At 33.2% G+C, this 27,609-nt stretch overlaps 1 long non-coding RNA gene across 1 annotated transcript in view; it reads right to left on the bottom strand.

The window, feature by feature from the left end:
- Positions 1 to 27,609, bottom strand: part of LOC113495488 — a 90,596-nt gene that overhangs the window by 40,180 nt on the left and 22,807 nt on the right. The window contains exon 2 of the long non-coding RNA XR_003400724.1: positions 16,100 to 16,142. This is a non-coding gene — a long non-coding RNA (uncharacterized LOC113495488). The remainder of the gene's footprint in view (positions 1 to 16,099; positions 16,143 to 27,609) is intronic.

The following is a 27,609-nucleotide window of genomic DNA, read 5'->3' as shown; positions in this document are numbered from 1 at the left end:
TTACTCTTCCACACTTCTCTATTTTGTGCAAGTTCCGGCCACGTGCTCCCCGCGTATTTGACTAAATCGTCACATCACCTTCATCGTCTTCGCTTTAATATATTAAGTGATAAAAATAATCCCCAAATCAAAAGCCACAAGGTCCACCAGCTTCACAAGTAAAACCCAATTACATACCGGAACTCCAGTAATTTCTTAATGACTTATTTCCACTTGATAACAAGACACCAATTAGAAGCCAGTAGCATCAAATTACCGTCTTTTTAATTACAAGTGGGATATAATTGAATACGGTTTTCATAGAACAATATCCGTTGAGCTAAACATACTACAGCATTTAATGAGAAACGTTTGTCTTAACGGCTTGATGTTCTACTGTTATCTCTTAAAGTAAAATTATTTCAGCTGTGGAAGAGTGTCGTTTATCGTCGAATTTAAAATAATATCTCTGTTCCTAAGAGTTGTGAAACGAGAGAACGAGCAAAATGAGGACAAAAAGAACCACATCCACACAGACAGACACACAAAGCAGCCAAACTAATAACACCCCTCTTAGAAAAGAGTTCATGCTCTCACAATAGACCGGTGTTAATCAAAATCAAAAGTTTCATTTCAAATAGATCGAATTACAGTCAATTTTAAAAAGTTACAATAATGATTCTAGGTACAAGGTTCCAAAATATCAATCCTATAGAGAACACAAAATGTTAAAACAAATGTTTCAAAATGAATTTTGCTGAGTTTTACGGTTTACATAAAAAAAAACTACTTTTTTCCACAATAAAAGAAAAAATAATATAATATTTTAAGAACCACCTCTTTCCATTTACCCAAAGACAGACACATACATTTCGCCGTGAATTTTATAACAACTAACCTCAAAACAATTAGCCCCTTTTTGGCTTTGCATGTCATAGAACATACAACTCTTGAAAAACGTGTCAGAAAACGTTTAATCCTTCCTTTACATTCCTAGACCCCAAAAGCACACAACTTGTATCTGAATCCTATTTAGATACAACCTTCATTTGTCTGTTCAAATCAGTTTAAGTTAGTTCCTCCACTAGTGTTCCTTTGCAAACATAATTACACAATTTTCATGTAACCCATGTCAACCTGACAGCTCATAAGAAGCGAATCCGGGGTGTCAGTTATGTATCTCTAATGGTGGATAAACACTAGTACATTTCCTTACAATGTAAAATTCGTGCATATGATTTTAGTGCTAACGATAGCGAATTGCTCAAATGTACTGAACTTGAAAGTTAGTCATTGAATGCAGCTTGTCGAAAAGGAATGCTATTCCGGTACATTTAAAGTTTATTTTCGTTCTACTCGTTTCCAGATTCCAGTGTTACCATATACAGAGTAACATTTGTAAGAATGCTCGGCGCTCTGTTCGGTGAAATGTTCACAGCGAATTTGTATTCGTGTAACATTTCGTTGAAATATTGGATCTCGCTGAGCAAGCCACGTTCGCGGAATCGCCCAGTTTGTAAAATAAGGTTGTAACAAAAAGTTACGAACGATTGGATTGTAAAAGGGCGATAAACTAGAAAAATCTAAGGTTCAAATCCCGTACAACAACAATGTCTTTTATCTTTTGTGGTCTACTATGTAATTGTCACTTGGTAGAAACGGTCAAGTAACGGTAAACGGAAATCAGAACAGGAGAATTTTTGAGATGCCTCTCGCATAAGAAAGGTATGAGCATAGATCACCACGCTACCTCACTGCTGATTGGCTATTTCAGATTCCTAAATTTGGAATAGAAGTTTCCTTTCGATGTTTTTTGCCAACGGTGTCTTAGAATAATAAGAAAAGCCCTAGCAATAAAAAAGTCAAATTAGTACTTGGTCTGCGTTGAGATAGAATTTCACCTTATGGGCACAGATCAAAACATAGAAACAATCACACGAAAAAAAAAAATTGGAATATTTCCACGTGCAGCTCGGTGTTCTGTTACAAATAATTGCTCTAGTTTACACTGACCATAAAATATTCTTAATATAATAATATTATGGTGTATTTAGTGACAATTTGAAGTAACACTGAGGATTTCGTTTGACGCGGCTGGCATAACGAGGATCATGTATTGGTCTGTTCGGTCCTGTCAATTTGGGTCCAAATTTAGGCAACGGGTTGGCACTTGATGGACCCTATTCAGTTTCAGGCCCAAAATAGAATGGTGCTTGATATATAAATGAAATTATACTATTACGAATGAAAGTAATGAAGTGATTTATTAATTGAAACAAAATGAACATGTGAATGTGGTTACAAGATATAATTTATGATTTATAATTATCTGCCCTGTTTTTTTCCACATTTTCCATTGTATCTTCGCTCCTATTAGTCACAGCGGTTTATAGCCTAGAACCTTCCTCGATGAATGGTCTATTCAAGACAAAAATATTTTTTCAATTTGAACCAGTAGTTCCTGAGATTAGCGCGTTCAAATAAACAAACAAACTTTTCAGCTTTATATATTAGCATAGATTTAAGGAATTTATTTAAAACAAAGTTCTTATTAGTGTTCCGTACCTGAAGGGTAAGAATTGATTCCTATTACTGATACTGCGTCGGTCTGTCCGTCATAAGGTTGTTTCACATGAACCGTGTTGGCTTGGCAGGTAAAAGTTATACAAAATTACGTATTTCTGTTGCACTGTAACAAAAAATAAAAACGTGTTTCGCGTAATTCGTACTAATCTTTTTATTATTGTCGTTTAATTTCAGGTTCATAAATACCTGGAAAGAATAAAGATATTCACGAACAATTTGATACAAGTAACAAGGAAAAAATACCAAAATACTGTCACTTATTATCCATTGCTTTATTAAATTACTTTTAGGGTACTCTATTCAAAGATGATTCTTCCTTATTAAAACGTCGATCTGTCTTTCAGGGTGCTTTTTTAACCAGTATCTTGTGCACGGTAATAAGTCGACTCTTTGCAACACATAGACCTACTTTTGAAGATTCATTTTCTTTTTCTTTCTCTCGTTTCCCACTGCTGAACAAATTTCTCCACATTTCATCCCAGAATATTTTGTCCCAAACCAAATCATATTAAAACCTTATGCTACGGAACTCATCCTTCAAGAGTACGACTCGAACTTAACCAAGTTTTTCCTTCTAATATATTACTGCTAAGGTTTCTGAAAAGGAGAACGGAAGATATGGATTTTCCGGAAAATTTACTCCATTTAGGCCCGGAAAACGAGTCCAAAAAATTGCTGACGAGGAAAACCCATGTAATTTATTGGTAGTTACGACAAAGATTTTAGACTAAAGGGTGCATAAAGTAAGGCTTAGCGTCAAAAAGTATGGATGGTAATATTTCAATCTGTTCTTGAAGACTTTTAGAGAGGAAATTACTTTTAGGAGTTCTTTTTAAGGAAAAAAAAAGATTATGAGTATGTTTTGATTCAATGAATACATGATTCTTTTATTTTTTTCGGTTCAATATTATTTTAGCATCATTTAAATAGTTCTAAACCTGATTGTCGATACGATTTCCAGCCCATCGATGGGATGGAATCTATCAATTAGATTGACAACCCATTTCCAGTACAACAAAAAGTTTTACGTTATCCTAAAATTGTTCATTTATACTCAAAAAAATAAAATGTTTAACGTACTTTAAGGAAACCACAAAATAATATTAAAACACAGTAAATGCTCAACAAAAAACCTACACAAACAAAAATAAAATGTTCCACTCGAGTTGACGTAACGTCGAAAAATGTTAGACAATGCGGTGTATGGCGCAAGTTACACAATGTAGCGATTTTTAAAACAAAAAGTAAATTAAAATTGAGAACAAATATTGTTTCAAGACTTTATTAAAATTAATTCATGGAATCTGTATTAAAATAATGATGGTCGACTTTCGTTTCATTTTCTACTTAAGAAGTCACTTGAGGCCCTGAAGTCTGATGAAGTCTCTCTCTCTCTTAGAATTTTAATTAATTCACTTTACAGTAATATTGTGATAATATTTTTTCAAACTAAATTAGTTTCTTGCCATGAAGCTTGTTTCATAAATATGATCTATGCTTAAAAGAGGTGCTAAAACAATAAAACAAATAATTAAATGTTAATGTAATAAAAAGACGTTAGGATAAATAATTATTTGTTTTATAAACACTTCTCACAATTTATGGTGGCGTCGGGTGAGATTTGAAATTTAAATCATTACCGACAGGCTGCATTTAAAGTACTGTACCTCTACCAAGAACTCCTTCACATGACTGTTGGCATCGTGGAAGCGAGACGCCACTAAGTCCAGCATATAGCGCCATCTCGCTCTCCCATAAGCAATAGTTTTGATTCAAGAGTTACCTTGGTAGAATGCTCATTAATAATTAATGAATTTTCTGTCGGTCCCTTAATAGTGAATGGAGTAGCATAATTAAATGTATTCATGATTTAATTATGTATTAAATAAATGTAATTATATGGTTTCGATTACTTACAGATTATTGTGCGATGTGCTATTGTTTCATGGTGTAACGGTATATTGCATGATGTTCTGTAGGGAGTTAGGCTGGTGTTGCGGTTCTTGCTTTTAGATGAAAGCAGGGTAAAAAATAATTTAATTAATGTAGTAATGCTCGAAAAGTTCTTTTGGGCTATATTTTATTGTTTTTCTTTACTAAAACTAACCTTTTTATTTAATGATTTAACCGGCATAAAACCTGCTGTTTACTTGCTAAAGAATTGCATGTTAAAATAATATCAAGCATCTGACCTTAAACCTCTGTAAAGTGTGAGGTTTTCCCTATAACTTTGTTTACCATAACACCAGTGTATTTTAATTTTACTTATTATAGTGACCATCTTTGTCATAACGAGTTCCTCCGCACGACGAAGGCACGTTAAATTGTGGGTCCCGGCTGTTATTCCTACATCTTTGACAGTCGTTACAGATAGACAGAAGCTGAAAAAAGTCTGACAGCTAGTTTAACCAAGGGGTATCGTGTTGCCCAAGTAACTGAGTTGAGGAGGTCAGATAGGCAGTCGCTCCTTGTAAAACACTGGTACTTAGCTGAAACCGGTTGGACTGGTAGCCGATCCCAACATAGTTGGGAAAAGGCTAGGCCGATGATAGTACCCATCACATTTTTATTCTGTAAAAAATAAAGCTGAAGGGATAGCCGTGTGGTTAAAATCGCCTGAATCGTTCGATCCTGTATGCCAAACGTTTGTATGAACCAGGAATGTTAGTCCCGAGTCTGGGTATTTTTTGTGCATGTGACTAGAGTTTATATGGAACTCTCCACGACACAAGAATCACAATCTTAAGTGCTGGAAGGGGACTCGGTGTGCTGAGTTTAAAAAACTTAATATAAACTTTTCGTTTAAAACTTTGAGCTCTGATATAAAGTAAAATAAAAGGCAAGTGATAACGACACCCAAATTACTATTATGCAGAATAAACTAGACAGAATATCGTCTTATTTAAGATATTTTAGTACAATAATTACCATTGCTTGTGACTTGGACCACAAATGTCAAAATTATATATCACTATGGCTGTCAGTGGCAAGTTTGAGACACAATGTGTGTAGTGCCGCGCGGTAGACTTTTGTCTCCGGTTATTGTCATGGGACCAATGGGGTATTCTTAAAGAGGAACTATTTATCATAAATTCTGTGATTACCATGATTTTGATAAATATCAAGGACTTCAAAAGAAAATGTAAGGACGGGTATAAGTTTTCAATTTAGATATGAAACTCTTTGTTTTTTGGCACTTATAATATTTATGTTCTACGAAAATGTGACAATTTAATTCAGAGAATTTTAGAATGAGTAAATGGAGATCGCCTTACAATTATTCAGATTACCATAAGTATTTACCTACTTAAAATTGAGATTACCTATACTAACAAAAAAGTAACTACCATTTGTTCCTAATTAAGTCTTATTTTTAGTAATTTGGTATAATAATTGAATGAATCACAAAATTTCCGTAGCATTATACAATAACACTATTTTCAGACTTGATTGTCCACCATTTGTCTCTTACCATTACGCAAGGCGGATGAAACTCAGCACAAAATTAAGCTGTCAATTAGTACCAGTGAAAAGTTATTTAAAACTCTTTTTTTAATTCCATCCTTCTTACCATAGTGCAAGTGAGATGACCCATAGTTCTCCTTTTAAAACTTTTTATTTCTACCAATTTTTCATCTGGACTAAAGAACCGGAAAGCTGCCAATCAGAGTTACACCTGTGGCCTTATTTTTGAGCCTTCCGAAGCCTCAAATGTCTTTTGACACGCGTGGCACGTTTCCCGCCTTTGAAAATTACCGCTAACTTTGTTGCTGGTTTAGCTGCATTTGTTTTATTGAAGAATGTATCTCCGTTCAATTTGTTAATGTTTCATCGATCTAAATATGTCTGGGTTGTTGTTAAAAACACTCTAGTTTAAGTTTCACTATTTTATATTTCTTTTATTAGTATTCGAGATTTTTACTTATTGAAATTCTTTTCTAATTTCTCATACAAATTTACGGTTTAAAAAAGTATGAGAAATTTACAATTATCTCGAAAAGGTTGAGAACATTTATCTTTTTTTTAAATAACTCGTCTTAATTCTTTTTAATCGTTGTTCCAATCTTAAAGATAAAACGTAGGTACCTCAATTACTTTATTTTTTTTTATTTAAGTAACGAATAATTTTAATTCCAAAACTCATTTTAATCGTAATTCCAAATAGTCTGGACGTGAGTTCATATTTTTGATCGGCACAGTGAAGGTCCAATATATCGGCTTCGACGGTACACTGACTGGTCTGGCATTTATCGACCCACAGCGATTTGTGATGATCGACGTTTACCGTCATACACACTCATATAGTCATAAAGGTTTAGGAGCGTCGTGTCTAAAGGTTTAACATAATATATGGACGAAAAACCCTTTGAGAAAAATGATTAGGTTTTAGTAAATTATGCAAAATCTGTTTTAATTACCACTTATTATCATAATATGTAATCTTTTGTATTTGTTGTTGTTTTTTGTGTCTGCGATATCGATTTCCTTATGATATTACCTACTTTAAATCAAAATGTTTTTATTTTTAATAGGCCGTTTCCCAAGCACTTTAAAAACGTTTTGAAAAGCGACATTTTCGAATACAAATTACATTATGACTCTTATCATCGTTCCTGGAAGACATCCAGGAACAAAAATACGCGGATGAAATCTATAGTGTCTTTATTTGAATACAAAACGTTAAATTTAGTAAAAAAACAAAACAATCGCATTCCGGGTCATTACCCAAAACCTGTTGAAACCGGATTTGAAATATTTGGAAATTACATACATTTTTTAAGGCCATTTTTATGTAGCTGTAATTAACAATGGAAACATTAATAAAAATATAACTGCCTTAAAATTACCACTTATTTAGTTGTTTGTAGATTAAATTAATACTTCCTTGAAGCTAGAAAAACATGATATAAACTCAACTGTCTGTCTGTTATTATAGGTAACGGCCTTATCAATGAGGGACGAACAGGTTTTAGTGTGATTTAATATTTTGAATGTTTAAATTACGATTCAATAGGCTGACTATCGAGACCCACTGCTGGACATAGGCCTCTCTTAAGTTGCTCCACAATAATCGGTCCTAAACTTTCCGCATCGAGTAAGAGGCAGATGTCCCAACTTGTCTAAAAGAAATAATAAGAATAATATATTTATGTCATTGATAAAATCCGTATTTTTACAGTGTTTTAATCCTAGTGGTTTCTTAGGTTTACGCGAATGTTAGACATTGAAATTAAACTACTTTTACGGATTTTATCGCGGTTTAATTTTAGTTTTTAGTTCCCGACGTTTCGACGCCTTTGCAGGTCATGGTCCGTGACCATGATACCTATACCTAAAAGTAGTTTAATTTCAGCGTAAACTCAAATTCAAACCCAAAAAATATAATTACGTATAATTTCCATGGAATAATTTTTAATAATTTTAGTATGACAGCTTTATAACGAAAACTGATGGTCACCATACACATACAGACATGTAAATGAGTTAGACCAGTCAACGAGTGACAAAGGACGCGAGCAGCCGAATATCGGCCTTCATAATACTTCATAAACAGTTTTTGACAATTCCAATGCAAATTTACTAACACTTAATACCGTGTAGTTTTAACTTGACAACTGTATTATTTTGAGTACAATGAACGTGGGTTATACAAACGAATCATGTAGATTTTTGGATGTATTTGTAGATGTTTCTTTTTCGTCTGAAACTTTGATGATCTGTTTTATTTGTGTAATGTCGTTTTTTTGAGTTCGAGAGATAGATGGCGGCTTAATTGATATATGCAAAGCAGGTATATGGTTTTGAACTACGAGTATGTGTAAAACTTCTTTCAGACACGTCTTGCAAATCAATTGTGTATAGAGATTTTTGCAAAAAAAAAATGAAAATATTCCAACCAAATTTACTAGATTGGTAATACAGTTTGCTTCACCACTTGTTTCTCTAGTCGAGAGGGCAGAATGTTATGATTTTTGATTAACTAAAACTGCCAAAGTCCCGAATGGCAAAATAGCCACAAAACTACTTGAAAAGAAGAACTGAATGTTTGTGAAACCTCTCGCGACAGAAATATTTAATTAATTACTAAAGGAGTTATTTTTAGCATATTTAGGTTTACCACGTGTTGTAGTGATAATAAATCAATTATTGAATACTGTGAGTAACAAATCTAAAGTGACTCAGAATAGTCTTTGTGTTCTAAGAATGAACGTGATCTCAATGTGAATAATAAAGATTACATATGTATATGTATATATATGTATTATATATATGTATGTGGTGATACTATATCACAAGTCACATCTTTATCAGATAAGTATTTAAAGGCCTCATAAAAATTAGTCTATTGATAAATAAAATAAACGTACTTCACCTACAAAATTATCACTTCATCCAATTTGGTAGAGTGGATCAGCTTTCTTTAAAAGCGTTTTTATATTTGGATTTAATGAATTAATTCATTTTACGTAATAATATAGTTTACATACATAAGCGGTGTGTTACATTCGACGTAATATCTAAGTACTTAATTTACGAATAGCACTGTAACATTTAAGGGAGAGATCCGATTTCCCAATTACAACAAAGTTATTTTCACAATTTCCACCATTAAACATTAACAGAAAACTATAAAAACTTGGAATGTTGAAACTCAACCATCTAAATTCGGTTTCTCGAGTATTTAACCCAACAATCAAACTCATTAACCTAAATACAATCCACAAAGAATTCAACGAAGTAAAAACTCTTTTGTTCACATTTGTTTTTATTTCTTTCCATTACTATAAATCGTGGAGCAATCGCGACATTTTAAGTAATAAATTCGATTTAATTACGTACCGAGTTGCAACCAAGTATGATGTCTAACGGAATACATTCGTCTACTACCACAAGCTCTCAAACTAAAGCTATAGCTAAAGTGCGAAAGAGATGCCGCTCTACAGTCTGTAGCGCGCCTTCTCGCTCCCTCATCAGATATAGTTTTACTTCGGGAGGTAGTAGACGGTTTCTGACCGGGGCATACCGAGATTCTGTGGTCATGTTTTAATTAAGAATGTATGGAATAATTAATTAAAGAGTTGGAAGCGGGCATCGTGAGTGTTGACATGCCGTGAATAAGCATGTAATGGCTGAAGTAATTATGCATAGTGGTTATTAATTTATGAGAATTATATTTTCATAGGCGACAATGAGTCGGTTCTTGACTTTGGATGTTACGTGTAAATTATTTAAAATGTTCTTAGTGTTTTGTTTTTTAATTTATGAAAAATTAGTTCGGGTTTTAGTACTACTGATTTTCGCAGTATTTTATATAGAGCTATTTCTCCGTCTTCCGAAACGTAATCTTTTGGGTATCACAATTTTTTTCTTACATAGTGAAGTACAATAACTGAGGGCTTAATACCAGCTCTACCAGTGACCCAAAATAGTATCATATTGTCAGATTGTTCTCATCTAGTAATGATTTCAAGATTATCGAATATTTGCTCCGATGTTTTAACGTTTTTATGACACTGCAGTTTTATGAACGAAACAATCAATAGTTTTAGTAATGTACACAATCCGCTCATGACCAAGAAATTTTCATAAAAAAATCTTTGAATTAAAAAAAACTGATTACCATATCTATAATCTTTCATCTCCCTCTAATATACGAAGTTATTATGACCATTTCTTTTGTTTATTGATTTGATATTAAACGTCGATACTCGTGAGTTGTATAATGAATGAATGGTCTGACATGAGCATTGATAACGGTAGATAATAAATGGTTTTGTCTGGGTATCGATTCCGGACCGAATTGTTAGACGTGTCCGATACCATTGACGTGACAATCAAAATACTGAAATAGTTTGATGTGTTGTGGTATTAAGACTCCTTACTAAATTATGGAATAAGGTAATACCGTAGTTGAGGGTGTTTTGCAACGAATAAGGTCATTGATAAAAAATTTAGGGAACAAGTTCAAAAGTAAATTATTATCAGTATTAAAAAAAGTATTCTAGCCCACTGTGGCCCACTGCTGAGCTTTTGCCCGGCCTCCATATTCTTCTACAAATCCCTATGCTAAGCCTCATTGAATCGGTCCACGCAGTAAATGTTTAGAGCCTCCTGCACCGTTTCCCAGCCAACCACGGCGGCAGTTCATCCAATAAAAAAAATAAGAAATATAAAATCCTTGCAAAAATAGTTAACTCTATTTAACTTTTATAACTTCATCTTGGAAATTTTATTTTTCACCTCATGGACACAATTCCCTCCACTATAATGTCCGTCTGTCACCAAGAAGTATCTTATCTCTACAATTTTAGCTTCTTCTAGAGCTATAATTAAAAAATATCTTGACTGTATTCATTATATTAATGCATCATATATTAAAATCATTTATTTTTGACTGTGCACTGCGGTCTACCTGCACAACTGTTGACCCTTCTGCATGAAGTTCATCCAAAGGTTGTTTGTTAAAGATCGCTCTTAGCGATAAGATTGCCCATTTAAGAAACCTTGTACCTAAATATTTATTTTTAACAAATTCTCTTCTCTAAAAAATACATATTTTATTTTTGGACGATTTTTTTTTATAATGGGGCATTAAAAATACATACTACTAGAAAAAACATTTATTCGGCAAAACAACGTTTGCTGGTTCAGCTATCTTCTCAAGTGTGGCACAATAAATAATATTCTATTTTAAATCAACTCGGATTATGTATCTTCAGTTTATAATTTACCAAATCTAATATATAAAATTCCCGTGTCACGATGTTAGTTACCGTACTTTACCTACCTTTTTTTTGTTTTTGTTTTTTTATAATGTCGCTTTAAGAAATACATACAACTAGAAATAATTTATTAGGCAAAACAGACTTTGCTGGGTCAGATAGTATTTATATAAAATTTAATTCGCTTTAAATCTTTAATGCTACCAGAATTTACTGTTATATATATGTTAGGTTTATTTGCTCCATTTAATATCGACCAATGGTTCTGCACTTGTTGGAGGTTAAACCAAAAAGTTTGTGTTAGTTGACCGCGGATTCAATTTCCGTATTGAGGTTAATATTTGTTTGGCGCTGCAGTCCTCACTCTACGCTTTTCAGTAGATGTTTTAACAGACTATTGTTTTAACTGATTCAATTACTGCTGGTATTTCACACTCTTGAAATATGAGATAGTAATATGGTTAAAAGTTACCGACCAAGTGTAAATTTATTTATTTATTAGATTCACCAACATTAAAATATACTATACTAATACATACTTATACAAAACAGATTATAGACAAGTGTATCAAATAATTAAAGGTGAATACAACATTCCCACAGACAGCTCAAAATAAAGTAAAACAGAAATCTTGAAAACTAACCAAATATTTTGAGTATTACAATTACAAAAAAAAACTTATCTAAGATTTTTATCAATAAGTATAATTTACCACAGTTTACCTACCTGATTAATATTCTCTTAAAGAAAAATAGCGCTACTTTCTTTGAAAATCTAAATAATTCCTTTGGGTTCCAAAACTATTTCTCCAAATGCAGAAAATCTCTATCTCAATCCAAATATTATAAAATACACACTTAGTCCTAAACCATTGGAAATATTATAAGGTACACTGTAACATACCCAAAAACTAACAAATTCTCCAATCAAATAAATTGTAATACTCATCCACAAATGTCAAACGTAAAGCTAAAAGGTCACCTATACAAACAACGTGAGGAATTTAAAACCTCAGAATGCAATTAACGTCTTCATTCATCGATAATCTAATCACATTATGATAACAGTTATAAAAACTAAACATCTCAATTCGTGACTCAGAAACCAGCTTGTAATTGATATTCATTTGTTTCCGAGTCAGTAAAGGTCGTATGACCCGTCAATCTGTTTTAATACGTTTGTTACTGCGGCTTCGGTACTTAAAAGGCAAAAGATTTACCATAGGTGGGTTTTAGTCAGTAAAAGTCTGACCCTCTCTCCCGCTAAACACAAAACCGAGAGAGTCATTTCATGGTTTCCGATCAATTAAAAATAAATAAACTAAAAGCTTATGGAGTCGTACCGTAGTAAGGGGTGTTAGACTAACGAGGTGATTAACCAATTTTTTGGAAACTCATTTATATTTTAATCACCAGTCATTCGATTGCTTTTATCTAGCCCACTGTGTCCCACTACTGGCATTGAGGACGTCCTTAAATGATTCCACAATTTCTTGGATTGGATTGCCCACGAGCTATTCTGTCAAAACATTTCTTCTCCTTCTCTATCTTTTGGTAGTGTGGGTTTGGTGGTTTTGAGGTACCGGTTTTCAAAAGTTTTTGAGAACATAAACGAGTATACCACATTTTGAAAATTGTACTTATTATCGTATTTACATCCTTTCAATGAGTAAAGTTGCGACAAAGATACATTTGGCTATGATTTATGTACATACGAGTGTTAAATAACGATAAGCGTATGACAAAAAAAAATAAAAGGACATTATAAGTTTATTAGAAGCTGAATATCACAGATACTTATATTTCATTAAATTAAAATCTTTGCTTTATAACCGTTATGATAATATTTTTTATTTATTAAATCTGGCAGTTTAAGCCGGATGATTCCAATACCCGCAACCCATGTATTATTCTAGGCGCAATTTTTAGAAACAAACAAATTCATATAAACAAATATTTTTTCCAACAGGGATTTACGATGAAGTCATTCAAATTTTGTTTATTATTTCCTCAATGTTATTCATACCAATTACGTCAAATAAACCAAATTAATCCGTCAATTCGATAATACTTTCGTCCAGTTACATAATTTAAAACCTTCTTTGCCCGCTTCGACTTTTTAATTCTCATTTCGTTAGCCGCTAGCTGAGTATCCACTTTTCACTTAAAAGGAATGGTCAAGCATTTACTAATGGGTGCGGTAACTCCAGACACATAATGAGAAATGTCTAACGAATGCCTTTTTCCTAATTGGAATCGTACAATTAAAGTACTTACATACATTTTAATTGAAATGTAAGAGAAATGCTACTTTAGGGAAATATATTTCGCACTCGTGTGTCCAAAATGTTCTGGAATTTAATCCATGTGCCGCGGGGGTTTCACAAATATTCAATTCACCTGAACAAAAGTACCCTAGACTTAGAAGTCAGAACAAGCATTCGTCGATCACCCAAATGCCCTTCTTGTGGATCGAACACACGACACATCTCGCGCGATGAGTTTGACGTCACTACGTCCTTTATCATTTGGCTGGTACCAATTCGTGCAGTCCACACATTGCAAGCTTAGTGTAAACTCAAATGCTTGACTAATAACTAACGCACCTACTTCTTGTTTATCTGCCCCACTTCTTGGTTTAAGAGTAGAGGACGCCGAATTACTAATAAACTATGACAAAAGAACTTCATTAAAAACATTTAAGTACTCGAGGGCTGTAATAGCCGACATTTTCCAAAATGTCTCAGAAAACTTTAATGTTTGACATTTAAACTAGAAACTTTTAAGAACTTCATAATATAAATGTCTAACACAAAATTAGTCAACTCCAGACTCAAATTAAGACAAAATTTTAAAACAGAAATGGCAAAGTATGTTTATATCTAAGTTTATACAAAACTTGATTTGGATGAGATAAATGTCACAGATAAACTCGTTAATGTGAGACGAAAGTATAAATAATGTCTAAAAGTCCGTTTCGTCTTTGGAGTCTAAAATTAAGAGTAAGGACTTGTTAACTTGATTCTTATTTGGATGGTTAAAGTAGATATATACTAGCCGTTGCCAGCGGCTTCGCCCGCTATAAATCGAAAATGATCTCAATGGAACATAAAATTGGGATTTGATCTATCCTAAGTGTTAATCCAGATTATAACCTATCCTTGTTCCAAAGTTTGTCCAGCTTTGTTTTATTGTATTTCTGCTCAAACAAACTTTCACTTTTATAAGTCGGATTCTGATAAACATACTGAAACGGTATCAAAACTTATGCCTGAATGATCAAACAAAATATTTAACAAACTCTTTTTTTTAAGTCATTTCAAATTCATTAGATCTGCCCGTAAAGGCAGTATGTTTCTAATAAATAAAAATCTTTCTTGAAACAGAATATTCTCCTAGATATTAGAGCTACTACGATTAAAACTGATTTAAAGACTATTACCGTTACATAATTTTTTGACAGTTTTTGGAATACTGGAATGAAAACATAATCTTCACTTAAATTTAAAACTTATACCAATTGACAATCGACACAAATTCCTTTAGCAAGTTCGATCCAGTAAATGCGCTTCTAAAGAAATATAAACTTCTTTTTATTGGTGCACCAACTGAACTGTCAAGATGCGATCGAGTCGCGATAGCGCACAACTTTATAAAGACGATTGCAAAAGCAATTTCTAGTAAGTCGGAACTGTGAAAGCAATGTTAGTTGTTTAAAGTATTGTAGGTAGAGCTAGGACCAAATTGCTTTATGGCTAACTTTAGTATATGTAGTAAGGCGAAAATGTAGAGATATTTTTTTCCGTATTTAATAGGTAGAAATGTAACCCTTTTACTGAGGCTCCCTATCGGTGTGTTCATGATTTTCAAATAATTGAAAGTCCTTAGACTGTCTCACCTTTCCAAACTCCAATTAATACGAGTATCATCTTTTAACTAATATATGAACAAAATGGTATTTTTTTATTACCAACTGAAAAAAAAATCACTTCATATTTCGAAATTCGATAACTTTGAGAATCAGCATTTAAAATTCGGAACCATTTTTGTTTGTCTAAAACTTTATAACATCGATGATTTATAGCTCATAAATTGGAATAGGGAGGTGAAATATTTATTTGCCCATTCACACTTTGATCAGTCACACATGGGTATGTTTATACTATTGATCTCGACTCGGTAAGTAAATTAGGTCTCCTCTGAAATTGATAGATTATTATGACGCGCCAGACATATTCTAATTGATATAATAAATTGATTAATCACTGATTTGATTTATTAGTAGAGTGCTTCTAATTATTTGCGGTTCGTTTGTGTAGTAGTCTATACAATTATTATAAAGAGGAAATATTTGATTGTTTGTTTGTTTGTTTGACAAGAATAGGCTTCGAAACGACTGGTCCGATTTGAAAATTTCTTTTACTGCTGAGAAGCTACATTACATAGGAGAACATAGGCTATAATTTATTTCAAAAATATTAAGGTTCCACAAGAAAAATATTGTAACCCAAGGTGTCATACTTATATCTTACAACAACGCGGATGAAGTCGCGGGCAACTGCTAGTATTTAATAAAAATTGTTTTGTTATGAATTCATTTTATTTATTTTTTTAATTATTTATGATGGTACAAAAAAGTAGTAAGGGAATGTACCAATAATGTACTATTTTTTGACATTGAAAGAAATCGTGTGTAAGAACTTAATGATAACTTAATCTAAAGACAAACTAATAGTTATATAACTATAGTTACCTGTTCACAAAATGTCAACTTATTTACTCAGAAAAATAAATAATGCTGTAGAATTTACCTTTGCTTGTTATTGCAGTAAAATCCTTGCACTTTGCTTTTACCTGTAAACAATAAAATATTTATTAAAAAATAGATTTATGAACGCATTAAAACTTCAGATTGCTAATTAAAATGCACAATAGTAACAACCAGCAAAAGTAATGAGTCGAATTAATCACAAATCGAAAACCATTACCAAGTTTTTATTTCAAGTAAGTAGACCGTTTTCCAGGCATTTCTAAAAACGTTACAGTACTGACTCTAGACTCTGACTCCAATATGTCATTTCTATGGAGAACGGACAAGAAACTCCATAAGGTACTTTGGCTGTCATAATTATTCTGTGTGACAGTGCACTTGAAAGTTTACGAAACACCCTACGACACAAGGATTGAATATACTAAATACGGAGGTCGTTTAAAAATGCAGGCACAATTACTTCTAAATTGGGAAAAACCAAAAAGGTTTTTGCCATAGCCGTAATATAGTCTAGTGTCGTAGACGTATCTAACGCCAAATTGAGGAACTACAAAGTGTAATAGCTTAGCGATTAGAATCATTATTTTGTATTATTACGAAAATTTATCATTACTGTAATGTCAAAAACATCGGTCAAATTATATGATCATAGATACTCCTTAATGACAGATCGTTGGATAATCTTGCATCTGTGTCTTAAAAAACAAGACGATTGTTTTCAGTGAGAAGTATTTTCAATTTAGGACTTCATTGTTTTAAGATTAAAAACACATTTTCATTTTTTGTCGTTGGTCGGTGTGGTGGCTAGACTATTTTTTTTTTTATTTACACCTAAAGACACTTGTTGCAAAAATATGACTGCACAGTTTGTTGCTTTTATGTACATTATCCAAGGGTGCAACTGAAATAAATGAATGTGCCATCGGAATGCAACTTAAGTAGTAAAGGATAGATTTATGGTAAACTATCTCCTGCTACATGCGTGAGAGAAAGGAGGCAGATAAAGTGGCAACGTTACGCGTTACGTTACAAAATAATTTACTCTCCCAAAAGAAGTTATTATCTCAAAAACCATATTGAATTTGGCTTCTAATAAAAAAAATACTAACAAAAATTAGTACATCCGTAATACTTCAAACATAACATAACGAACCGCCAATAACAAAACGTATTAAAAGACCTCACTTCTTATAAAGTCAATTAAATTCTCACACTCAAACAACATTCATAAAATTACCAAATACATAAAACTACAAAAACAGATCGAAAAATTGTCTGCCCTCTATAGTTTACTACACAATAAGAGTCAGTTACCTAACTCTCACCTTGCCGTACAAACTCATTTAAACACCCACGCGTATTACATTGTTCTTTATCTAATAAACTCTTGTTTATGAATAATTAACGACAAGCTTGTAAGTTTTATGAGCACTGAATATGTGTTCGAAGTAAAGGAGTGTTGTAGTGACTCTATAGTGAAAGAGACGGAATGGATAGAAGAGTGGTTGAGGTCGCCAAGCCAAACCCACTGCGCGCGTCGTGTCGCGGGTTCGGTGCGTAGGACAAGCATATGTGCGATCCACGAATGCTTGTTGTGAGTCTGGGTGTCATTGTGCATGTGATTTGTATATTTGTGAAAACCCCCGCGACACAAGGATTAAATTCCTTAGTACGGGAATGGTTTAAAAAAAAATAAACATTAAAGACTGTATTTAACTAAATAAAAACCAAACTTAGCCAGTAAGCCGATGTCAACTGCTGATAAGGAGATGTACAACTTCTTATCAACAAGAAGTTTTTATGCTATCGAGAAAGGTACACATCCTGATTTCGATGCTCCATAATTAAATTGTTCACCTTTTTTTAATTACCTATACAAAAATTCTTATTTTAAGAACGGAAAACGTTTTCCAGACACTTTTAAACAATTCACAATGATAAGTCTAGATTAGCGGTTTCAAAACGTCATTCTTGCGGAGGAGAATCGACAAGTAACTCTAGAAACCATACTCTACTACTACTCATAATTATGAAGGATTGTTTTATCATAGAAATATTCTTTCAAAAATACATCCTAGGAACATATCATTAATCAAAAGACCTACCTCGCCTAGTTCTTACAAGCCTCACAATTTATTACAGCAATTATACCCGAATAAAAAAAATAATTGACCCGTAACAAACGCACAAATATATTCGACCTTTACCTGAAACTGCCTGAAATATGGCTATTAAATTGGCATTACTAATGTACGAATAATAAATGGTTGAACGGTTGTACGTGTACCACTTTGAATATGGAAAGGCCTTTATATTTAAGTTGTAAAGGTAAGGCTTCAATTGGGACTAGGTTATTCAGAATTATAATGAAAAAAGCAGTCAAGAGTCAGCCGGTCTAGCTAAACTGAGGTTACCGCACAAATTGACAAAGGAAAAACAAATTAAAAAAATTAAACCCCTAATAAGTTTATGACTGAATTTTAAAACTGATTTTAATAAAAAGAATTAATTAAAAAGTGTACACACATTATTACAAAGTACTAAAGTATGTGAAATAGTTTTAATTGTTAATAATTATAGTTTATTATTTTACCAGAAATATGAATCTTTAATCTTTATAAAAATCAAATCTTTATCAATCACGGTTGATGAACTACAGCCTTATCATAGACTAGCGGACGGACAGCGGAGAATTTGTATTAGTATTTAATAAGGGTTTTGATCTTATTCCTTTTAGTACTAAACCCTGAAGAGTAAAACATATTTTTTTTTTACCCTGAATTCCAACGTAGAGGTTTTTCAAATGGACTTAATAAGACAAGCAATCAAGAAAAGCGTGATGTATTTTGCCATCTCGCTTTTACAAGCCACATAATATACTAGCTGTAGCCCGCGACTTCGTCCGCGTGGTTAGAAGATATAAGTTATGATTAATACCTGTCCTGCTTTTTCCACATTTTCCATTGTATCTTCGCTCCTATTAGTCGCAGTGTGATGGTATATAGCCTAGAACCTTCATCGGTGAATGGTCTATTCAACCCAAAAAGAATTTTTCACTTTGAACCAGAAGTTCCTGAGATTATCGCGCTCAATCAAACAAACTCTTCAGCTTTATATATTAGTATAGATAATAGGTTTTTAAATTCCCAGGTTTTGGAATGTAAGCTAAATTTAGTCTGAACGATAGTACAGCTCTATTACTTCTAAATCAGTTACAGTTTTTGTAGTTCCATCAAAATGAAACTCCTAAATTCAGTTGAAACAAGACAATTTCGCAATATACGTAGCACCTAATCAAATCACAGATTTCGGTCCCAAATCTCAGAAACTGGTCCAATTTCTATTTGGAGAAAGGCTTCTATTGATTATCTGAGACCCAACTTAATAAAATTAGGGGTGCACCGTCCGGAAAAATTGGGAAGATCGAAAGTTTCAAATGGATAAGGTTGGATTAAGCTATTGATACCGATATCGAGATATCGTAACGATGAAATCAGATCCCTAATTTCGATGACGTGTAAACGCCTTTTGTCCCTGTAATGAAGTTTGCCTTCCGTATAATCTTGGTACCCTTTTGTCTTTATGACGCGGGCCTTAATTAGGACCCTGATTTGAGAAACATGTTTAATGCACGTGTTTCCGAATTTTACATTGTTTATGCGGTAAAATTATACAGATAAATGCTTACTCAAATGTTGTGAAGGGTAATCCTTATCATCATTCCCCTGCCCTTATCCCAAATGTTTTATTTGGGGTCGGTGCAACATGTCATCTTCTTCCATACCTTAAGGAAGGTACCTTTCTGAAGGGTAAACCTAATATTATATTTTTTTTATATTCTCTTACAGCAAAAAAAATAGAGTTGTTTCGATGCATTGGTATGGATTTAGGCAGATTTATGGTAAACACATAGCATTACTAACGTAGGAAGAATGAAATACAATGTACTGAACTGCAAATAGGTATCGAGAATTCGACAAATATTGTGCGATAATCGGCTGCCTGAGAGTCTACCGACATCTAAATCTATTATTATAGTTGTTTAAATGGTGTGGAATATTACTTTAAGCCTCGCTTTTAGGCCCCCAGATCTCTTTAAAATATTTATCTACCTCACAAAGTTGCATACATTTATCATTTATAATGTACACCGCAGTAGCCCCAAGACTATTATATAAAACTATATTCTTAAGCGACGAATCGATATTTTTCAGAAATACTTTAAACTACATTATACGAAACTGAAATTGAAAAATGTTTTCATCGTAGTAAAATGCAAAGTCACATAAAGTAAGAATACTGATTTGTCACTAGGTTTATAACCTCTCGTAAATAGAGACATTTGTTCGCTCTAAATGTCACCCGGTTTTATGCTACTATGTCACCCGTAACGGTATTACCTAAATAGAAAAAGCCACGCAATAACGATCATTTTGCGACATCACTGCTGTGCAATGTCATCCTAGCCTTTTCCAAACTATGTTGGGGTCGTCTTCCAGTCTAGCCGGATTCAGCCAAAACCCAGTGCTTTACAAGGAGTGACTGCCTATCTGACCTCGTCAACCCACTTACCTGGGCGATACCCCTTAGCTAGACTGGCTGTCTAACTTACTAGCTTCTGACTACCCGTAAAGACTATCAAAGATGTATGAATAACAGCCCACAATTTACAATTAAACATGACTTCCGAAACAGGCAAGAACTCGTCATGATAAAGATGGTGACCCATCTACGGACCGATCGTGTCAAGCGTAGCTTAACCTGTAATCGATCAATTTGTACAGTCGTAACTTAGTCACGAGCTTACATTTTTTATTCCCATTTCAATTTTGCTTACACAAAAACAAAGTGACATTTTGACTGTGATATCGCTAAACTGATGACATTTGCAGAAAAATGCGACAAAACTCTGACAAAAATATTGCAAAACATTTGTCGTGTTTTTGCTCTATTTAGGTAATATCACAGCCGTACTATTTTGTTTCTACTCGTCTCAATTTCACGTGTTGTGTCATGTGCCAAATTGTCAATCTTTCAATCAATCAAACTTAGGTAGTGGTGCCAGTTGTCAGCTGGTTTTTCGTTTTCACTTTTGTTGGAAACATTTGGCAGATGGTTGACATGTGTTGTGATGTTTTAAGAGTACGTTTATTTTATTTTCTTTGACGAAACATTTTATAACAAAAAAAAAAACATTATTCTAGAATAGGTACGATGTTTGTTTTGCAATTGTGAAGCATTAAATTAATTAAAACTGAGTTATTCCAGTCGCGTTCTTAATTAGTCTGTTAAAGTATTGTTTTTGTGAACTTTCTTAGTTTGTGTCACAATTGCTTTTCTAGTAACGAAATTACAATAGAAATAAAAGCAAATGAAAACATGAGTCTGTCATTTAATTAGAATAAGTTGTTTCTACTTTAAATAAGACTTACTTGTTGAAAACACTAATTATAGAACTCTTGTATCTCTTATTTTGCTTTATAAGATGCTACGCATGCTTTGAAGAAGAAGGACATATTTCAAAGGCAGCCTTTGGAGAAAGAGTATACGCCATACAGAGAGGCGAAACTTGAAAATATGAAACATGCATTTTGTTTCAAACATAAAAAAAAGTTTCACTATATAATTTTTTTAAGCAAAGAAGCTGACTTTCAAATACAACCTGGACTAGGAAGGGCATCGTCATCAAGGTCGTTCCCGAGAAGGTGGTTTAACAATCTTGTCAGGTGCCAGTGCCCAGATATTGCAAAATCAAAGACGTTTACAAGTAATAGAGACGGCCTTTGCCCATACATGAGATCAATTCATTTATTTCAACTTCTTATACAATACATGCACAATGGTGGACTTAATGCCTGAAGCATTTTATACCAGTCAACCAAAGGTTGATGCAGAGATATCAAGAAGTAGGTGTATAAATAAAAGTCAATGTAGACTAAGATAAAATAAACTAGATATCACACAAGCTAGTTAAAAAAGACGTTTTCTGGAATAGCCGACGACTTTCTCTTTCATCCTGTCACTCATAGTACCTGAAACATTTCACACCTTTCAGTTTGCACTACAAAAGCGTTATCTTTTTCAATTTTACTTTTTATTTATTCAAATACAGAAATAGAATTGCACACTGCATTTTTTCGAACCCGATTGGATTTTCATTGGATTACATGAAAACACTTTTTTGTTTTACTGTTTTGTAGAGTTCCGTAATGAAAGTGTAAAACGGAACCATAATATATTACCAAGACTATCTATCCATCTTTCACAAGACTGTGTGTCATCAATCGTGATAACTAGACAGTTAATGTTTTTCAGTTGCCGCTACAACAACAAATTGTAAAATTAAGAGTTAAAAATAACCCACGTTTTTAAATGGTACTCCATTAAAATTTTATCGAAAACTATCCAGCCGTTTTTATAGTTGTAAATTGTATTGTCATCGGGTTTGAAGCTACCTTGAAAATTTCAGCCTGCTAACTTATCGTTAAGCGCCTCAAAAACAAGTATAAAAAATCCAACCGGAACAACAAAGAAGAAAAGTGCGTGGGAAAATACAGAATGAGATGAATACTCAAGGGGTTCTGCCGTTCCACGGCGGGGGCCACATTCGGTGATATGGATGTGGTCCCACTATGAGGCGAGGAGGCCGACGCTCTTTACACATCGGCCTCCACACAACACGAGAAAGTGACCTACCGGACCGCACTACTGGCCGATGGAAGCCCGCGGTCGGGGAATGAAGGATTGCAACGCATTGCCATACATCGATACAGAAACGAGGATGACGTAGCACGGCGGTTCAGGTTTAATCTGTAAAAGTCTGAACAAACCATTTCCTCCCCCAAGGGAGTGGGTCCATGAGGATTTCCCCGCTTACCAAAAAACCAAATCCTTCTTGCGAAAGTTCCACTCGCACTTGGCCAGTTTTTATTAGTATTTATTAGAGGAAATACGATTATTAGAATACACGCGACGGTATAACTAATTGGATTAAGTCAGGTTATGTGTTTTGCTTTTGTTTATTTCGCAACTCGATGTTTCTTTATAAACGTTTGGTAATTTTGTAGTAGGGATATTGTTTGGATTAAGTATAACATGTTTACGTTGCTTATTTTTTTATTTATTTCACTTTTTTTTTCAAGACTCCAGGATTGCGTTAACAAAAAAACATTCAATTGCATGTCAGACGGGATACATTGAGGGATTGTTTTTGTTGAATTTTTGAATCCGCTATAACAACAGATACATTTTTTTTTGTAATCCAACCATTTAATTTTTTTTTTTATGTGTAATTATTTTTATTTGTTTAAAAAAGGACCCCTGCATTAAGGAATTTCAAATCTTGTGTCGCGGGGAGTTTCATAAACTTTCAAGACACCTAAGCAGGATAAGCATTCTTGAATCTTAGAAACGCTTGTCCTGCGCGGTGATCAAACCCGCGACACATCGCGCACCGAGAGCTTTGCGTGGTGACCTCAACCACTCAGCTATCCATACATAGTGCAGATAGTTGACCGGTTTTTGTATACCTAAACAAATGTAGCACAATATCATCTTTCACCGTTAATAAATAGGTTAGGTTTTATTAATAAACGTGAGGTCTTTAACCTGCCATAAATAGTGTATCATAAATAGAGGCGTCGATTCAAAATTTATGGTCTTTTATATTAAAACTAAACATGATAACGATAACACCTGGTGAGTTTTACTTGAGTTAGTAACACGTTTTTTTTATAACTATAAGTAGCTTTAGAACAAAGGTGAATAAATGAATAATATTATAACCTACCTCACTGAAAACAGTGTTCTTGAATGTAAAATGATCAATAAAAAAATGTTTAGCAACAACGCGTATTTGTTGCGAACTTTATTTTGACCTATCCTGTCTTTGTCGTCTGCGATTTGTGTCGGTAGAAATCCTTCATACAAGTGTTAGCAATATAATTATATTATGTACCTACTTAAAAACTCTGTATTTAAAGTTATTTCATTAACTGATTGGCATGTTAATCTATGGTTAGTGGTGATGACTGCAGTACCGAAGTTCGAGGGTCCGATTCCAACCCACGACAAACGGCGGTGTGATGGAAACGAATTTTTGCGTAACTAATTTATAATATTATTTATGTATTTAGACATAGTTATTATATAAGTATGTTTATCACTTCTCTAATACTCATCAGCTTTGAGCAGTTTGAAACTGGATTATATTTTGCAATATTATTATCATAATTTTATATCAAGTAATATTTCGAAATGAATCGTAAATCAATAAAAATCTGTACAACGAATTCGTTTATAATGCTTTATAACATTCATAGTATGTAAATGAGAATACAATAAATTACATGTTAACGCAATTTATGCGTCATAAATAATGTAATAGTTTTCGATCGCAGGCTATTTGAGATTTTAGATTAAACGCGTTTATTGAGTGGGGGCAAAGTGCAAGTACTTTACAAACACTTAGGTAATAATGACTAAGTATTATGACCAGTAGATGGTGTGGCCTTGCGGTTATTTGCATCGGCTTGTATGTGAGAGACGCTGGTTCGATCCCAATGCGCAAAGTATCAATGTGAATTTTATTAGGTTAGGTATAATCTCTTAATTATTTTAAGACACCGCTGATGTAACGGTGAAGGGAAACAGCTTGATTAAATCTGGGTTTCAAATGTGGGAATCTGAATTCGTCATTACACAGTGAGATAGTGTATTGATCAATGCTCAAACCTTTAGACTGGTATTATACCTACTATTAATAAATATTGGTCAACCGGCATTGTTAAACAAAGATATTTTCTTGTTAAAAAAGAATAAGTATCTTATATTATATGAGTAAAATTTTTCTTTTATTACGTTTTTCAGTATGCCAAGACAGTGTAAAGGAGAAAATAATATTTTTTTCATGAGAAAGGGTTTCGGCGAATCACGGCCTTGTTTTGAATATTGCTCCAATTCATGGCAATAAATAATTTGCTTCGAGAAAGCTGTCACATACTCCTAAAAAAGGTTTGTTATTTTTGGAATACAGGTATTATTGAAAATTCAGGTCAGTTGATGCCTAAATTTGTATGAGAAGCCCTTTTCCATTCATTTTGCTATGCACAGGTAGATACCTGTAAAGTATCTATACTCTATACTAATATATAAATCTGAAGAGTTTGTTTGTTTGAACGCGCTAATCTCAGGAAATACTGGTCCAAATTGAAAAAATATTTTTGTGTTGAATAGATCATTCATCGAGGAAGGCTTTAGGCTAAAAACCATTACGCTGCGACTAATAGGAGCGAAGATACAATGGAAAATGTGAAAAAAACAGGGCAGGTATAAATCATAACCTATAACTTTTACCCACGGGGACGAAGTCGCAGGCAACAGCTGGTATCAAATATGCGTGATGCACAGCCAGAAACAAAAGGTTTGCAAGATAAGGTGGGAAGATTTTGCCCAGAAGTGGGATCACACAGGGAGGCTCTATAAAAAAATAACTTTTTCGAAAATACAACCGGGTTATATTAACACTTTGTTCTTATAAATCTGTGTAAAATTATTCACAAGAATAGTTATTAAACAAATAAATCGTTAACGTCAGCCATCAACACAGCTGTTACAACACAAGTGGAAACTTCAAGACTTAATAATTACATTTAAATATTTTTCTTGTTAATAACATGCGTCAATAAACTCGCGTCGCTTTTGTGTGATTGTTCACGAATTATAATAATCCTCGGTCATATATTATTGTATGTTTACATTGACAGCTTATTTTTTTTTTGTAAAATGGTAAAAAAATACTTTGTATTGTGTTGTTATGTGACTTAATTAGTAGGTATATAAAAGGCCTAATAGGTCGTAGTTTTTTCGTTCAACTGCCCTTAACCCATTTTTGTTATTTGGCGTCAGAGATGTCTTCTTCTTCCAAACGCCTGCTTTTTGTAGCCATATCGTATGTCACACAATCCATCCATCGTTTCTTTGGTCGTATCACGACATTTTGTTGTAATATTAGCAGTTGTGAAAGAAAAAGTTCATTCTACGCCGTATTACGAGAGTATAGAGCGGTATCACGCTTGGGCAAGTACCTATTACCGAAGAAATCTCAAGAATTGTAATCGTTTCCTTAATTTTATTATGGTTTAAATAACGTTATTTATAAATAGTTGAGAATTAATGTAAAGTAATAAACATATTTAAGGTTATATTTCCGTATGAAGAACTTCTTCGAATAATTATTTAGCAGAAATTTTTATTTGAACTAAATCTACCTATAGTTCCAATACATATTTAGGTGAATGTCTAACACTTGTCTATTTTATTTATTTTGTATTCGAAATAATAGTCAATATATATTTTTTTTAACATCAAATTTATAGACTCTCCTTTTATCTCAGTTTCTGGCGTCATATTACAATATCACATCTAGTCATAATTATACATATGTATACACGACTAGTTTTGGTCCCTGACATTGCTCTCAAGACGTGCAGACAAATGAATTTATTTAGTTGATAACTTGCCAACTGTTGAACAATTTAATAGTAGTTTTTGTTTATTTGTTTAACTCTGTTTATTTGCACCTGTCTACATCTTTAACTACTGGTTTTTGAGTTTTATTTCTAACTAAATGGTTAAAATTGATCCTTATTACTAAGGTTTCGATGTCAAATCGTCGTAAAAGTTACCAAGTGTTAAAGTAAGTAGGTTATTATTGTCATTTCAAATATCAAATACCTACTGTATATTGCACATTGTGTACTGCAGATCAGTAAAACAGATAATATGAGTTCATAAATTACAGTATAAACAAATAATAGTATAAATTAATAATGTTTTAACGTTTTACTACAGACTGCATGGATTGACGGTGAGGGTCATCATGCCAAATCGACGGTGCGCGATGTGTCACGAGTTCAATCCCTGCGTAGGACAAGCATTTGTGTGATCCATGATTGTTCTACGTATCTTTTAGATCTTGTATTGAGTATTTGTGAATCCTTCCACGATACAAATATTTAATACCCCATGAGAGTAGTTTTGACCATATCTATTTAATTGTATACATTATGATGATATGTTAATTCTTAAAGAAAAATCCAATGTAAATACGTTAAGATTTACAATGTCGATGAAAGTTTTGACTAGCTATCACTGTTTATGAGATACGGTGACGGACAAATGGATAGACAAACGAGATTCTGTATTTCTTTCTTTTAAAACCTGAAAATTAACCCTTCTGGCATAATCAAAATCATTTTTTTTTATTTCAAATAGGCCATCTTCAAAGCACTTTTAAAACGTTATAGTTATGGTATTGACTCTATTTGCACGGTTCCAAAAATGCATTCCTATCTAGAAGAACCGGCAAGAATCTCCAAAAGAGACCAATAATAAGAGATTTACTCAACTAGCCCCAGAGAAATATGTGTTTATCAGAACGTACTTGCGTAGTAAGATTAGCATTCCTATTCGATAATCAGTTCATCATTCATCTGCACTCCCACGTTCAACTGGCCCTTACTCTTAGACTATCATTTCGTAATATTTTTA

The sequence above is a fragment of the Trichoplusia ni genome, chromosome 6 (genome assembly GCF_003590095.1).
Source record: "Trichoplusia ni isolate ovarian cell line Hi5 chromosome 6, tn1, whole genome shotgun sequence".
In the NCBI taxonomy this organism is placed as follows: Eukaryota; Metazoa; Arthropoda; class Insecta; order Lepidoptera; family Noctuidae; genus Trichoplusia; species Trichoplusia ni.
Note: the sequence above shows the minus strand (reverse complement) of the source record. Positions and strands in the feature narration are given on the sequence as shown.